We start from the raw sequence: 16037 nt of genomic DNA, 5'->3' as shown, positions 1-16037 counted from the left end.
TCAAACATCATCTCTCCTATAGTTTATAAAAGGCTCATGCCATCAACACATTGAAACTTGTGTACACCTGGGATATAGCAAGATTATTCCCTGGGTTTACTCCAGCATGTGTCTCAACACTGTTCTCACATCATACATCATAACATGAAACATCAAAACAACCAGACAACCATAACATCAAAACAACCAGACAGTAGTGTGTTTTGTTGGCATTTGCCTTGAGATTTTGAGGGGTTCCACAAAACCTGGATAGTTCATCTTGGTCCCACTCCTAGAAATTGAAACAAAAATGTACACTTTAAGTGTAATCGATTAAGTCTCAGAATGAAGTAAGTGTTTGTCACCAATTAGGCCTATTATTATTATTATTTTTTCAGGCGGTGTTTGCTGTTTTGCTATCACACAGAATGCAGTCAAAAGAGTTTGAAATAGAAGTTGACTTCAACATAACACAGTTTAAGAGAATTACTTTTGGTTGTTTGATTGACTTGATTTTCTTTCTCATATGCTTCTCCTACTGTTTGAGTTGGATGCAACTAGTTGTATCAAACTGAAATTGCAAACCTCTACATCTTCTAGCATCATTCCTCTGTTGGACTCCCCCTTGGGGAAAGACAGCGTTGTTGCTTCTTCAGAGATACCACTGACTGTAGCATCTTTGGAATTGGTGACTCTTCTTGTCCCTCCACTAGTCTGTTGGCGTACCTGCTGTCCTTCATGTATCCATCCTATTCCAATGGCCAGATGTTGTTTTTTCGCGTATTGTTTCATTGGCTTTTCCGCATAGTGCGGAAAAGCCTTTGTTTTTGTTCTCATTTTTTTTTTTTTTCCTTCTTCTTTTTGTCGCCAAAACCCCATAGACTTTGTGCACGTTTTTTCTCAGTGCCACTTTTGGCATTAATCTTTGTCAGACATCATTCAAAGTTTGCATAAGCATAGTCCCTATAGCAAAGATGTGTCCCGAAGATTGACGTCAAGGTGACGTCATCGACTATTTTATTATAGATTTTTGAATAGTAAATTTTTCCCATTGACTTTGTACACAGAAATTTAAAAAAAATTGTCGCTTTTCAAAGGACAGTTTCGACTCTTTGCCAGTACTTCATTTACACCACTCTTTGTCCAAGCAAAGACCCTAATTCAAACAACATTGTGTAATGATGACGTCATGATGACGTCATCCTGTGTTGATTGATAGGCAATTAAATTGTGACACTTTTAATATTTAAAAATGCATAAGAAATCAACCATACGCGTCCGCAGCATTCTGTTGCCGGCAAGTGGTAGAGTAGGTTGAGGTCTTTATTTCATTCAGTGTGCGTGAAATCACGTGACCCTTGCTTCCGGTCGAACAAGGCCAAAACCGGAAGTGGCTTATTATTTAAAAATGGTAATAGATATGAACTTGCTTTTAACGGTGTTAGTCTATTGGCCAATAGTATTCTTCAAATCATCTACCGATGACGTCATGCAATCTTCGAGCGCCCTCTAGCGACAGGTTGAAAATTTACAAAAATGTGTTTTGAATAGATGTCTGTGGCGAAGTTTGTCAGAATCGCCTAAATATTGGTGTATAGGATGACCTTGACCCCCTTAAGACGTGTGAGAAGTTTTAGGCGTATGACGTCATCAGACCGGAAGTTATAATGAAAAGACCCTTTTTCCTTTGAAAATTCCTGAAAAATCAACCATGGCAGTTTTTATATTTGTTTTTACTTTAATTGTCGATTTAAGGGTAGGTCTAAAACATTCCAAAGCTTCGAGGCAATAAGCAAACTCGGACATGCCCTGCGCACGCTTAAAACTTCAGGTGGACAATACCTCTGCTTTAAAACATGCACGTACGTCCACAATGTGTACATAGTATGTACATGCACGTACGTTGTACATAGGCACATACATCGTATGTCAGTCAGCCTGCAGCGCACGTGCTGCTGAGGTTAAATCCTGTCCACAGTGACCGTTTTAGCCGATTTTCGGCTAACTTTGACAGATTTTATGTTCATGCATGCGCATAGACTGGGACGTATTATAGCACTTTTGGCATTAATACATGTATCTACAGAAATGTAAGTCCCATTGGGTTGAAACTTGGTATGTTGCTATACCAGGATGTGTTATAGATTAGAAATGAGGTGACGTCATGATAACGTCATCCTGAGATTTTATATGAATATTTGATTTGTTGGACCTTTTAGCCATATCTCCGGAATGCAACATGCAAAATGCAAAATTCTTTTTTGCATTTGGTCTGTTAGGTAATGGGTATTCGCACAAAACTTGAAAAATGTGTGACGTCATTATGACGTCATCAAAATGCGATTTTTCAAAACTCATATAAGGAAAGGTCCAATTGTCATGAAACTTGGTGGGTAGGTAGATAATCGTACTAGTATGCAAAGTCCGAAGTGACGTCACGATGATTTCATCAAAAATTAAAAAAAAAAATTCCATTTTCAAAGTGCATTTTCGACTCTTTGCCAGTAACTTATTTAGATCACTCTTTGTCCAAGCAAAAACCTTGTACACACGCACACACATCGTATTGCCGAGGTCAAATCCTGTCCACAGTGACCGTTTTAGCCGATTTCCGGCTAATTTTGACAGATTTTATGTTCATACATATTCAGGGCATATTATTGATTAAAAAAAATCGTAATGCGGAAAAGCCCTATGTTCTGTTGCAAACAGACATAGACCTCTAGTTGTTCTTCTTCTTGTTGCAGTATTCCCTCAGGTGAATATTCCTCCAGTGGTGTCCTAGCCCAGGTTGGACGAGTAAGCTTAGACATTGTTTGTTCGTGTCTAATAGAGAGCGAATATCCCCTTTTGGGTTTTTTGGTATTAATAAATCTACGCTAGGACGTTGTTCTTCTAACTCACCAAGAAATGTTAGCATTTCTTGGTGATATTTTTTATGTGCTCTTATTTTTTCTATCTCGTCTTTGCTCCATTGGTGGGCGTATTGCGTTTCTTGGTCCATCTGGGGTTTCGTATCGTCGCTTACTGGTGAGTTTGATGGTGGTGTGTGGAGGGTGCTGTTTGCTAGATGTTCTGTAGTCATTGCATTACGACTGACGTCCAGGGTATAAATTCTACCACCATAGCGAAAAAAATTATAACACATTTTTTTTGCATATTTTTACCTGACAGAGGAAACTGAAATTTCGCTTACATATTCCTTGTGTCCAGAATTGTACCTGCGCTGGGTTTAGGAACGGCAAATATGTCCGTGGGCGGCGTGTTTACCGAAAATAATCGGCAAGTTCTACGCTTCTTTTAAAAACATTTTCAGTACAAACTCCCCGCGTGAAGACGTACACGCGCATGCCGTTTGCTGCCGCTTGCTGCTGTGGCAGCAGCGTGCTAGGTGTGCGCACGCGCGCGCGTAATCTTCACACGGGGAGTTCGTACTGAAATGTTTCAACGAAAGCGTGGGATTATGGTTTATTTTCGGTAAACACACCGCCCGCAGACATATTTGCTGTTCCTTAACCCAGCGCAGGTCTATCTAGTACCTTGATAAGAGAAAAGTCCAGTGGTTATTTCAGGCCAGGAAGGGTTACAGTGAAAATCACAGCTTCAATCACAGTAGTCATTAAGCACCCCACCGTCTTCTGCCTTCGCAAATGTGGCCGCCGCAGATACAGTGTCAGAACAGAGTAATGCAAAGTTAACGTATGTACTGTTCCAAATCTTTTCTTTTATTGAAATGGAACGATGGGTGGGGTGTCTGCTTGGTGGTCGGCGGTACCGACCCCAGTCATATCCACCGTTGCTGGCCTTGCTGTGTTTAGGTTACTATGTCCGGTCTCACCCCAACCCGGTGTGACTGCCTGCTTGCCCGGTGGCATCCTCTGTCATGTTCTGTGTAGTGCTAGTGGTCACATCCACCGGCATAGCCCTCGCTGGTTGTCCGACGGCTCGCTCTGGCTGTTTTCGGCAGCAGGATGTCCCCATAACCATCTTGCAGTCTTGCTGGGGGCTGCGCTTGGCGCTTTGAGCGTGGCATACTCCTTGTCTTTCGTAGTTGTACCTAAAGGGCACTCCTGCTCGAGGTTTGCTGATTGGGGATGCTCTAAGCTGAGCCTACGCGATTATGAGTTGATTTTGACCGGCAGCAACCGCTACAGCTAAACAGCCGCAGAACGGTTGAGAAAAACAAAGGTGCATCAATCCTAATATTGTGTGTCTTTAGTCAGCAGGATAGAATTATATCCAGAGGATTCACGATGTAGGTCAAACGAAATATAAAACTTACCTAGACTTTCCAACAAAATGTTTGAGACGTTTTCAATCAAATAATACAAGGATAATACAAGATGCATTTTTATGAATACTTTGTTTCATATGTATTATTTTGGAAATATATTCTTATCCATACTGGATCCACTGATTTGTTGGAACTTGATTCATTGTTATGCTCTTGTTTGTTATTTCCTGTTTTACCCTTTTTCTTTTTCGGAACTTGAAAGTTTATCTTACCTTTGCCGTTATCTTTGGAGCGGACCTTTTTAAAAAAAATTTATAAGAACAATTTCTCCAGCTTACTCACCAAGGACAACATCTCCCTCGGCAGCACACTTTTCCCTGGCATTCTGAAAGGTTGCTGCAGCTGTTTCCTCAATGACAGGAAATATGAATTTCTCCCGGTGTTCGGGTGTATCATGTGCAGATTCATGAATTTGAACATGAGGGACTCCTTTGTGGAGTTGTTGCCAGATAGCAGCAGTGTTGTCCCCAGCTTTAGGTCTCCTAGATGGCAACACTGCAACTTCTCCTGACAGCAGAAGCTGCAGATGTGTCCTTGAGAGCATTTCTGAAATATACCAAGCAGGAAGGGTTTTTTTCCCAGCAAGAATGTTGAACACTTATTATGAAGAATGTCCTATTAAAAAAAGGAACACTCAAGTAATACCATACAATGGATTCACACAAATGATGTTAGACTTAGAATGGATGAAATCAACAATGGGGTCTGTCTGTTGTGTAAATGAACCACAACTGTTTTGGTCAGTGTTACGTCACTGTGGCGTTTAAAAACAAATTGTGTGAGCACTTCAACTAAAATCTCTCAGGGTTGATTTTCTAGGAATATTAAAAGGAAATGAGGTCTTTTCATTCTAACTTCTGGTCTGATGACATAATCAATTTTTTTCCCAATGGTATATTGGGTAGAACTTCAACATTTCCAATTTTGCTGATTCTTGCATTCTTTCCAACCTCGATTATCTTCCTTGAAGCTTTCTTAACCGCATTTACAATTGCAATAATGGAGCCACAAAAACGATCTTTGGTGCCTTGGACAAGCCATTGAACATTCATTATACTGATGTCCCAATACTTCACCTCTTACCTCTCTTGGAATGCCCCAAGTCTTCTGGGTCAGTCGACTCCACTCCTGCTCCAACTTTTGGCACTTGCTAACAGCCTTGTCCCTTGTTATAAATGAAAAGCGTCTGTAATTATACAAGAAATCGGAATGTGAGGGATTTTACAGAGGTGCTAATTTCTTAAACATTTCATGCACTTGATGCAATATCATCTTCTGAGAATTTCTTCAAGACATCATGCCGAGGTCCACTGCTCAATGGACGTTATGCTGACATTTTGAGCAGCATGAGGGCCAATTTGCCAAGCAGGTGACTCGTGCATACCGATCATGAATGTCGTATTATCCTCGCAGCGGATACAGTTTTAGCGTTCTTTAGAACGCAGGGTTCGAGATCGAGATACAACAACTAACGGACAACGACACAGTTCTGCGATGTCTCTCTGATGAACTTTTATTCGATGGACCTAGAGTCTAACGGACTCTACAGACGGTTAATGGACACAATCGGTCCATGACAGACGGACCCCTGTACATTAAGAAATAATGCAAGACATTGGTTTAAAATACTACGTACTACAGTCAGTGTACAATAGACCACAACACACAGTTCAAAGGTCATAGTATTGGTAACCAAAACACTATAAACAGTACATCAGCTGGTGCTCAATAGAATGTGACAGGTTACATAACAGTGTTTTGGCTAGACAGAGATTTGTCCTTGTCCTCAATTCAAGGTGTTTAAAGTACCAGTAGTAGGCAGTTTCAACCCTTTTTTTAAAGCTCACATCGATTTGAAATCAGTGTCAATTGAAAGAGTGGTTATAGACTAGAAGAAATCTGTTTATTTTTTTCAAATCGGATTTTGCATTGCGAAGCTACAGTCGGTTTTGATAATTGAAAACAGGGTAAAAATTCATCGCCAGGTCAAAGGTTATCCTTTGTTTTTCTTTATTTCTAATTTGGCACCGACAATACTTTTGATTATATATCTTTGCTCAACTCTATCCTGGATGGCCCAAAGTTGGTACAAACAACAGTTATTAATATCTGTACAAGGACAGATAATTAATTTATATTTTAATTACCTCATTTGCATAATAAATTAATAATTTATGCAAAAACGGTCAATTTTCAAGGGAAAACTCATTTTTCTCCAATTTATCTTGACAAATACTTTAATTAAATGATGCAAGACATTGTAATAATCAAACCTGCTTAACTACAGATAATTAGTTTATATTGAAATCCCCTAATTTGCATAATTTATGCAAAAATGTTGATTGTTAAGGGAACCTTATTTTTCCCCAATTATTGTTGAAAAATAGATTGATAAGAGATACTGATTTAATCAAATCTGTCAATTGCCAAGATTGGGACTTGCATCAATAATTTAATTGACATAATCAATCACTATATATATGTTAATTATGTTAATTACCAAGCCAATACTATTTTGGAGAGGTGTGGATCGAGGGCGGCAAACAAATGGACAGGAAGCGCATCCACACACAGACAGAGAGCATAAACATGTACCGTGACAATTTTAAAGTGCTTCCAACAGAATGAGTTCATTTCTTTTCAGGTCCATCAGTAATGGGAACTCCTACTCCACATCTTCGTTTCTGTATTTGATGGAAAATACAGTCTTGGCTGGGTCTTTTGGTGTTTTTGTTATTGCAGATATTGTGCCAGTGTACCACTGAGGTGTATCGGCTGCCGTCTCACACAGTTTGTGCTCCACAGTCTTTCCTACTAATAGCTTTGGCTCATGGAGAAGGCGGTCAAGATACTTCTTGGAATTCATTACAGCTCTCTTTACTCGCTCTGCTTCTATTTTTTTGATCAGTTTATTTTTTTGGGACAAGAATGATGTATCTCTCTCTTCTTCGGGGAAGTACTCAATCTGCGACGTCCTGGTAGCACTGGCCTCGTTTTGTGCCGACAGTTCCTCTGGGTCGGATGTTAGGATGAGATTATTATGTTGAAGGACTTCAATGAGGTGGTTTTTCATTTCGTTTCCTGTAAAGTCTCTTCTTTTTCCGCCGTCTGTCGTTCCTAGTTGGAGACATTCCCGACGTGGGGTTTTGGAGGCAAGTATTTTTTGGTGAAAATTCAGTTGGCTATACATTGCCCTTCGAATGTCTTCGTCTGATGCATTCTGGTGATGCAGTTTCTTTGTCTCCTCCTCAACTCTTTCTGCCGTTGTCCACAACCCTCCTTGTTTGGTGACTTTTTCATCTTCAGGCTCACTGGTGGTATCCATACTGGAACACTGTCACAAGACGAGGACCACAGAAAAGCTGCAAAAATAATTGACAAAGAATAATATTACTCAACAAATTATTTGCCTTAATTTGTTACAAAAATCTACTTTTTTAAAAACCCACAATACAGTACATGTAGTAAAATCATGTTCCATTCCTCACATAGGGATGTCCATAATGATAAAATATTTGTAAAAAGGGAGGCGGAAGAAATGATCATGATTATAAAAAAATATAAGATGCCAGAAGAAAAATAATTACCTTAAATATTTATTAATTGGATTATTGCCATGTTAAAATGCATTATTTAAGCGCAAAACACTCCAGATAAACGTCACAAAATTTACAACCCCTGTTCAGTTAAATTGTACATGTATCGCCCACAATGGTGACACGCTCGCTTTAGCTGTTGTTTTCTCTCGTAAAATGGGAACGGTTTTGCTTTAAATTAACAACTAAATATCTTTAATTGGTGTATCTGATATCACGTATTGTCTTTGAATGTTAATAAATTCAACATCAGTTACAAAATTGGCACACACTTTTGCACAGATTGACGTAAAACGCAGGTTTTCTAACGCTGCATCACTGCTTGTTTCACGGGAATTACGAGATCATTGCGTATGCAGTGTGCATACCACCGCCGTACGTCCCGGCCCTACACACTGCGTGGAACTTGGTCGTCAGTGTGGACATTGCACGCGAGCGAAGTCTCGGATTCCTGCTCAACATGCCCTCCTAAAAGTACATTTTTGCGACAAATGGTAGGCCTTACGGATTTTTTGTCAGTATGGTAGGATTGTTTAATGTCTACTTTTGTATACATACCTTGTCGCTTGGTGATTCACGTTGATTATGGATCGCTTTATGAACGAGAAAAAATGTTTTTGATCGCAAAAGTTGCAACCCGTGGTCGATTTTGTACGCGAATGGACCCGAAGCAAGCTGGAAGCATACTCTTTTCCGATGATGACGTTTCTAAGCCACCCGGCCAATCAGAACGCGCAAATCTTTACCCGAAGTGTTCCGATCATATTTAGCCCGATTTGTTTTAGCGTTGAAGTGTGTACCACGGACACGAACTCGCTGGAAGTTGTGTGTGCCCATAGGAATGTGCAGTAATAACGGGCGCTGTGTGTGGAGTATATGGGGGCCTCTGTTTACGATAACGGAAGTAGTCCGTCTGTGGAACAGCCTACCAGTAGCAAAACATTGACTGTGCCATAAGATCAGAATAACATAGTGCATTAGCTACAGCACAGCTTGGAAAACAGTATCAAATAAATACACTGTCTTGACTTATCAATTGGAATTGAGTAAACATTGTTTCCAAAAATACAGTACTCAATATCTGGGATTTAATTGTGGATCAAGAACACAACGAATCAAGAGCTAACCTGGATAAAGTTAAAGAACAGCCTGTACAGCTACATGCAGATCATGTACATCAACTTCAACTCCAGTTGTGTAGCTGGAAGCTATATACAAAAGAATGACATAATGCTTGAACAAATGATTCCATAATATTATCAATGATACATGTTCAATTCACATTATCAATTTAAGTTGACTGCCGAACCTATTATTGTAAATTTCTAAGTTCAAGCATGGTTCGAGTCAATAAAAGTGCAACAATTATTCTCACAATAATGGCTCAACCTTCAGATAACTTCGTGCACAGAAATACAAACAAATGATTAAAACCATGAACCACCGGATATAAGAATGAACTTCAATCAATATTACAACTACAGAACACAAATATCTCCCAACTAGAAACTAAGTCTCAAAATTACAACTCAAAATAACTAAAGACAAGATCTCACCCCTCTATGGCTACGACATTGGCTTGGCTTCAGTGGCCTGCTGGATGTGGGTGCAGACTGGTCTTTTGGCCCTGATGCGGGACCTTAAATACCCACTTTGGTTGGGTGATGGACACTTCCATCCATTTGCCGATTGGCTACATATTAAATTGATCACTCCTTCCCCGTAAAATAATTTGAATATAAACTTTTTGATTGGCTAGTTTTTCAGGGAGTCCTAGGTGAATCTGCTGACCAGCAAGATTTCTTCCAGGTCCCAACAACCTCCAAACCCTAATTGATTTGTCTCTAAAGCTAGTGAAAGTGACATTCTTGGTACCAAAAATAGCTAGACAAGGGCATGGGAAGATCTCTCCAAACCAAAGGGTTTGGTTAGACCCAAGAATGAGACAGTGGTCTGCCAGGAGGTCATACCAATTACCAGCTCATTTTGGTGGTGAAAGGCTTCATGTATCCTTGAAGATAGGAAGCAACATAAAGAAGCCAAATACATGTAACATGAATAACATGTATTTTCATTTCCCGACATGAACATGCAGTCGTTTTGACTATTACCGCTACGGGCCGGCCGTTGAAGGGAACCAAAGTGGATGAACTCCCCATTCCAATTCTTTTCCTGGATTGGTTTAGAAACCCCCATCCCCAGCTCATCACGAAAGCTAGTAAGTGTTGTGTGGTCGTGCACAGCTGTGGTAGTACCACTAGTACCGGGGGGAGGGGGGGGGGTACTAGTAACTGCCATAGGAAGTGAAGTCGCGGCCATTGAGGATGGTCTAGTGCGGCCATTGAGGATGGTCTAGTAGTGGGACAACAATTACAGGTAAATTAGCAATATAATGATCACTGAACTCACCAAACCCCGGAGCTACAGGTGGTGCAACAGCACTAGGCAGGCTCCTTGAACCAGTGGCAGTCCATCTACTGGTGCAGCAGGGACTGCATATGTCAGCGCCAGCATCACGATCGGAGTCTCATTTATGGCTGGCACTGAACGAGTGGTGTTAGTGACTGCAGCCAACAAGAGACTGAGCACTTGTCGTATTCGTTCTTGTTCAGTGCTTCAGTGACTGCTACTACTGGTGGGATATAGTAGGCTTGAAGAGCTGCTCTATCCGGTTCAAAGTTTGGACCTTTGTAAATCTGTCATAAGAATACATTCTGCAGGGTTGCTAGAGAGTTGACAATACTTGAATTTGAATTATGTTGAGAATTGGTAAAAGTAATATTTCTGCAAACAAAAAGAAATGCGTTTCTGCCTGAAGTTTTTAATATTTGTATGCTACAGAGGGTGTCTAATAATGTAAATGCATGTTTAAAATCATATTGCAAACCTATAGAATTTTTCAGAAAAAAAGGCAAAGGGTTATGGAAAGAGTAAAACTCCAAATTCACCCTTCTATACTGATAACTATCATAGCATGCCAAGGAAAACAAATTTCTCTGGACCTCGTAGGTTTTGTGTAGGCTGTAACTAGCAGAACCCTTTAATATGGGATTTCTTTCGTTTCAATCTGTGACGGTCGGGTCTGAAAGCATGTTTAATTTTGGGAAGACCGTCTTTTGAAGTAATGAAGATCCCTTATCAGTGAGTTTCCTCTTAGTCTGATGACATGACGATCAGTTTCTGATGTGAATACGTCGGCATTACTGAATTTCAGAAAGATGTCTTGTCTCAGATAGCTGTAATGGGCATCGTTGAGGGGAAAAAGTGTTATTCATGAGCCCTCAAGGGACAATTTCCTGGTAGGCCTTATCTGCTATCATAAAGCTGTACATTCGATCAATGGATGATCTTCAACTGGGTAATCTGATAATTGTACATTGTTGCTATAAACGTGTCTTGAACCATCATTGTTTTTATTGCAACTGCTTCCTTTGCAAGCTAGTCTTTTGCAAAATGTACCATGTCATTCAGATCTTTCTTCTTTTTACTCACACAAGTTCTTCCCTACGTTTTCGTAATCTTTACTTGTCTGTGATTAGTGAGTCTCCCAATTTATCTGCGTAGTGTGGTTTGATATTAGATGCAAAAATCTCAGCATGCAATTCATAGATTAAGTTATCGTGAGGGTCACATGCAGGGTTGGCCTGATTCAAGTGAAGTTCTGTGAGATTTGTTCTGTCTATAAAATGAAATGCTTGCACTTCCTGGTCAATCTTTCCCGCAACAGCATGCCTGTCGTATTGTGTTTGATACTGCATATGTGCTGTCTGTAGAGTTGCTGGATGCAAGCAGCAAGCTTCAAACCAGGGATGTAGGGTTAGACACTGGTTTGGATCTTAAAGGTTCACCTTGAGAAAGGCTGAGCCCTCGGTCTGCATTCAGGGATGTGACAGAAAAAGCCACAACTCCGTATCTAGATTACCCCAAGATCCAGAGGGATCAGTTGCCTGTTTAAGACAAAACCGTACATCATAAAGGGCAGGGACCAGCTACTTGTGGGATAGCCACTGGGGGTGATTGGTGTGACTTCTGGCACAGCTTCAGAGCTAGTGGGTGGTACCGGAGGATTCGCAGCAGTCCTGCCCTCATTAGCCTTCCTCTTTTTCTCAGTTGGTGCCGCGTCGTCCTGGCCGTCATCAAAACTGGTTGGCTGGCCCACCGAGCACCGTGGTCGAGGCATCGTTGCAATATGGTAGGCACCGGTCACTTCTTTAAACAAAACTCTTGCACAAACCTTTCTGAAGGAATTCCCAAATTCAATGGATCCTCACCAACAGTGACTTCTGCTATTGTAAATCACCATAACAGATTCCAAGAAATTGAAATGAGGCCAGAGGATGGCCATCAGAACTCATTTTCATGATCTGTAGACAATCAGTCGTGAACCATGGCAATAAATCACGCCTCTGCTGGATAATCAGCAAGTTGAAATGTAGTTGGTGAAGTGCATGTAGCTTTCCTACCTGTCACATTCGGCCTAGTCAAATGATGCCAATGGAATATTGCAAGTAACTGTCTTAATATTCTTCTTGCTGAATTTCTGCAACTTAAACTCACAAATCTTTCAGATGAAAGCTGGAGGGAGATTTGCAGTGTCATCACTCACTGCAGTACTGAATACTAATTCAATTTGCCTTGCAAACTTCTCTTTTGGAATCGGATGTCGACCATCAACGAGATTCCCCACACAATCTGCAGACAGATCGCAAGTTGTACTGTCGTGGCGAAAAACTTGTGAAAAACCTCTCTCTAGAAGTTGAGCATCACCTTGATTAGGATAATGCTCCAAACATTTGCTTAAAAAAAAGTTTAATTGACGTTGGAGGAACGAAAAGAATTCCCAGAGGGGACCTTAGTATCCGGTGCTCTATTTGCTTGCTTAGAAGACATAGCAGCCTGGCCCCGTTTGTAAGTGTGTTGCCCGGCTTGACCAGTGGGCTTACAAACTTTCTTGTCCTTATGCCAATGAAAAGGTGAACCAGCAGCACAATTCCCTATTTTGCAGACAGCAGCCCCATGGTTCGGGCATAATGACGTCACATCTACTACAGTTGTAAACATATTTACAGGCATGGAAGTGACATGTGCACGCCCCATTAAACACAAAAAAAAACACCTGGTGCGTTTATTATCCAGGGTTGAGTGTTGCGAACTGCTGGAGCCACTCAGGCCACTGGTCATGGACGAAACTGTTTGGGCGGCCACAACAGTCAGCCAGAGTTTGGTATCAATCACTCCCCACGAGCGAGAGCGGTGCTGCAAGCTCCTTCTCGTGCAATAGTGGCCTCTTCTTCAAATCCTCATTTCCTTGTTTGAGGTCTATTGTTAGTGCCAAGCCTCACCCACTGAAATGGACATATTTTTCCCCATACACTTGACATGCTCCTTTAAAAACAAAAATTGAACTAGCTTTCTGCATCAATTATTGATTAGTTTTGATCTTTTAACCTCTTGCATTGATTTCACTATGATGCCTTGGGTTCTGTTGTCTGTAGTTCTATTTTGTCTTTTGGACGTCTTGAGCTTGTTGTATATCTGGGATTGTTTCTGATAAGATATTGAATTACCATACTTCAGTCTTCAGAATCCAATATTTCTTTGTCAACCCAAACTGTGAACGGAAGGCGTCAGACAAATCGAAGCAGTCGTGGTCAAAATGATCGCTACAGATCATGCTGGAGTCAGACGGCCCGGGCCATTTCCCCCTCGTCAGCTTCACCTTCGCCGTCCACATTTTCCTCATGTTTTTATCTTTCGGAAACTTGTGGAGACTGAACCCATCCTTATTTGTATTACTGCATCCTGCAACAATACACCATGATGGCATATTGAGATGTTGATTTTACGATTTAAAGTTGGCACTAAAGTTTTGATGATCGAGAATTTTTTTTTCATATCTATGGGCCGGAGGCATGTACATGTATACGTGTGTATGTGCCGGCGAAGTCAACACATGCTACACGTCTAGACGTGGCTCGGCCTTGGAAACGTTTTTACCGTGACGTGGCACGTCAAGTTGTCGAGAAAAGTGGGGGGCCCAATTTTGGGGTCAAAAATGCTGTATATTTTCTAAAACAAATATATTTGACACAAAAATTAGTTGAAACGTTGAAGTTTATGGTAATATCAGTTTATTAAACATCACTTGATCCTGGTTTTCTGTAAACCTTAAAGTAACAACGCGGACCAATTTGCGATACTGGGAAGAGAATATTTAAGTAAATGTGCCGTGAATTCTGTACCAGAATATGCATTCTTGTTTAATTTAGAGGGATGTTTGATTTTCATTCCGTGTCGTTTTATTGCCAAGTTTGCATCATCCGCCACCCGCTGAGAGTGAAGCTTAAATGGTGAATTGGGTGCTCTTCTCACGAATTTGTCTTGGGACATGTCCAAATCTGTATCTATAGTGTTATTGTGTGGTGAGCTTTTGGTACACTCATTTTCGGTTTCATCTTCCTCTTCATTATCTTCCAACAAATGCACTTTGATTTTGTCATCTTCGACCCTTTCAATTTTGTCCTTAACTTTGTGGTAGTGTCTTTAAATTAGATCAGTTGACAATTTAGAGTGGGTTACGATAGTTACAGACTCTACAATGTCATCAATTTCTCTCAGATTGCTGGACTGTAGGAGTAACCCTATCCAGTACATAGCATGGCGAAAGTTGGACTGGTAGTATTTTCTACACATTATTGCAGCGTTCTCCATAAAGTGGCTGGCACAACAATGAATGATTGTATTTTGGAATTCCTCCTCTTTTGGCTTCTCCAGTTATAAATCTGTAACATCCTTTGAAATAATCAGAAACCGATTCATTGGCAAAGGCCTGAGGAGAGGCAAGCAAAAGCACCGGGCTGCCATCAATTATTAACATTAAAGGTGGTTTGACATCGTTATGTCCGTAAATCATCTGCTTGGAGCGCAAGAAATGTTGGATGAAGAACATGATTAGAACAGAATTGTGCTCAGTTGTCAGCAGGGAAGCAAGCACAAAGGGGGGAGAACCTCTTATTGGATGCTTAATAACAAGATCTTATAATTGGTACTTTTTGAATCCAGAAAAGGTTGATTGTTGCGAATGATCGAACCAGTTGCATCTGCATAAATGATGCCCTTGAAGGAATAGGATGATATATTTTTACACTGTCTTGGGAATAAAGATACCTGTCTTAAAACGCCTGCAATACGTTTACTTGAATCGTACTGTTTCTCCATTATCCTGAGCCTGTATTTCATTTTCCAACGAATTTGAAAGTTTCTTTGACTCATTGCTAATTTGATGAAGTACCCCTTATTCGGGTGCGTCGTCATGACAACCTGACAGAAAATACTTTGTCATCCAGAGACTTCAGATTGTAGAGATGCTCGCATCTTGATCTTTTGTATTTTAAACCTTCTTTTAGCGTCTCTTGTTTAAATTTCTGACAAATCTTGCTCGTCTTTCATTTGTACGATGTTTTACCTTACCTGTGAATTTAGGATCAATTGAAATTTGACACTACAATCACTAAAGCTACAATAACCATTGGCACGAAAAGTGCATTTGGTGTGTTGTTGAAAGGAATTTGGAACATAATGACGTCTAAATTGAAAGGAATAATATGGATGTAATTTCTTCAATCCTTTAACAAATATATAAACCAGTAAATAAAGTTGCCAAATGCTCAGTCTATCGTCCAAAATTCTATTGACTAAAATTGCAATGAGTCAAATTCTATTGACTTAAATTCTATTACAAAATTCTTATAATTCAAATTCTAATAAACACTACCTGGAGTGCTCATGGCACTGCAGCAATTATAAATGCCAGGCAGCACAAACTCAAATCTATACAAGTGTATACAATTTCTTCATCTTCGACCCTTTCAATTTTGCCCTTAAGTTTGTGGTAGTGTCTTTAAATCAGATCAGTTGACAATTTAGAGTCGGTAACGATAGTTATAGACTCTACAATGTCATCAATGTCTCTCAGATTGCTGGACTGTAGGAGTAACCCTATCCAGTACATAGCATGGCGAAAGTTGGACTGGTAGTATTTTCTACACATTGTCGCGGCGTTCTTCATAAAGTGGCTGGCACAGCGATGAATGATTGTTTTTTGGAATTCTCCTCTTTTGGCTTCTCCAGTTATAAATCTGTAACATCCATTGAAATAATCAGAAACC

General features: G+C 40.3%; 1 long non-coding RNA gene across 1 annotated transcript; it reads right to left on the bottom strand.

Annotated features, from left to right (window-relative positions):
• Positions 1-6000: 6000 nt before the first annotated feature.
• Positions 6001-9585, bottom strand: LOC119742713. Its single transcript, XR_005272896.1, has 3 exons — positions 9426-9585; positions 8428-9077; positions 6001-7635 (listed from the first exon to the last, which is right to left on the bottom strand). It is a non-coding gene; the product is annotated as an uncharacterized LOC119742713 (long non-coding RNA).
• Between the last annotated feature and the right edge of the window lie 6452 nt (positions 9586-16037).

This window comes from Patiria miniata, unplaced genomic scaffold (assembly GCF_015706575.1).
Source record: "Patiria miniata isolate m_02_andy unplaced genomic scaffold, ASM1570657v1 HiC_scaffold_11, whole genome shotgun sequence".
NCBI lineage: Eukaryota > Metazoa > Echinodermata > Asteroidea > Valvatida > Asterinidae > Patiria > Patiria miniata.
Note: the sequence above shows the minus strand (reverse complement) of the source record. Positions and strands in the feature narration are given on the sequence as shown.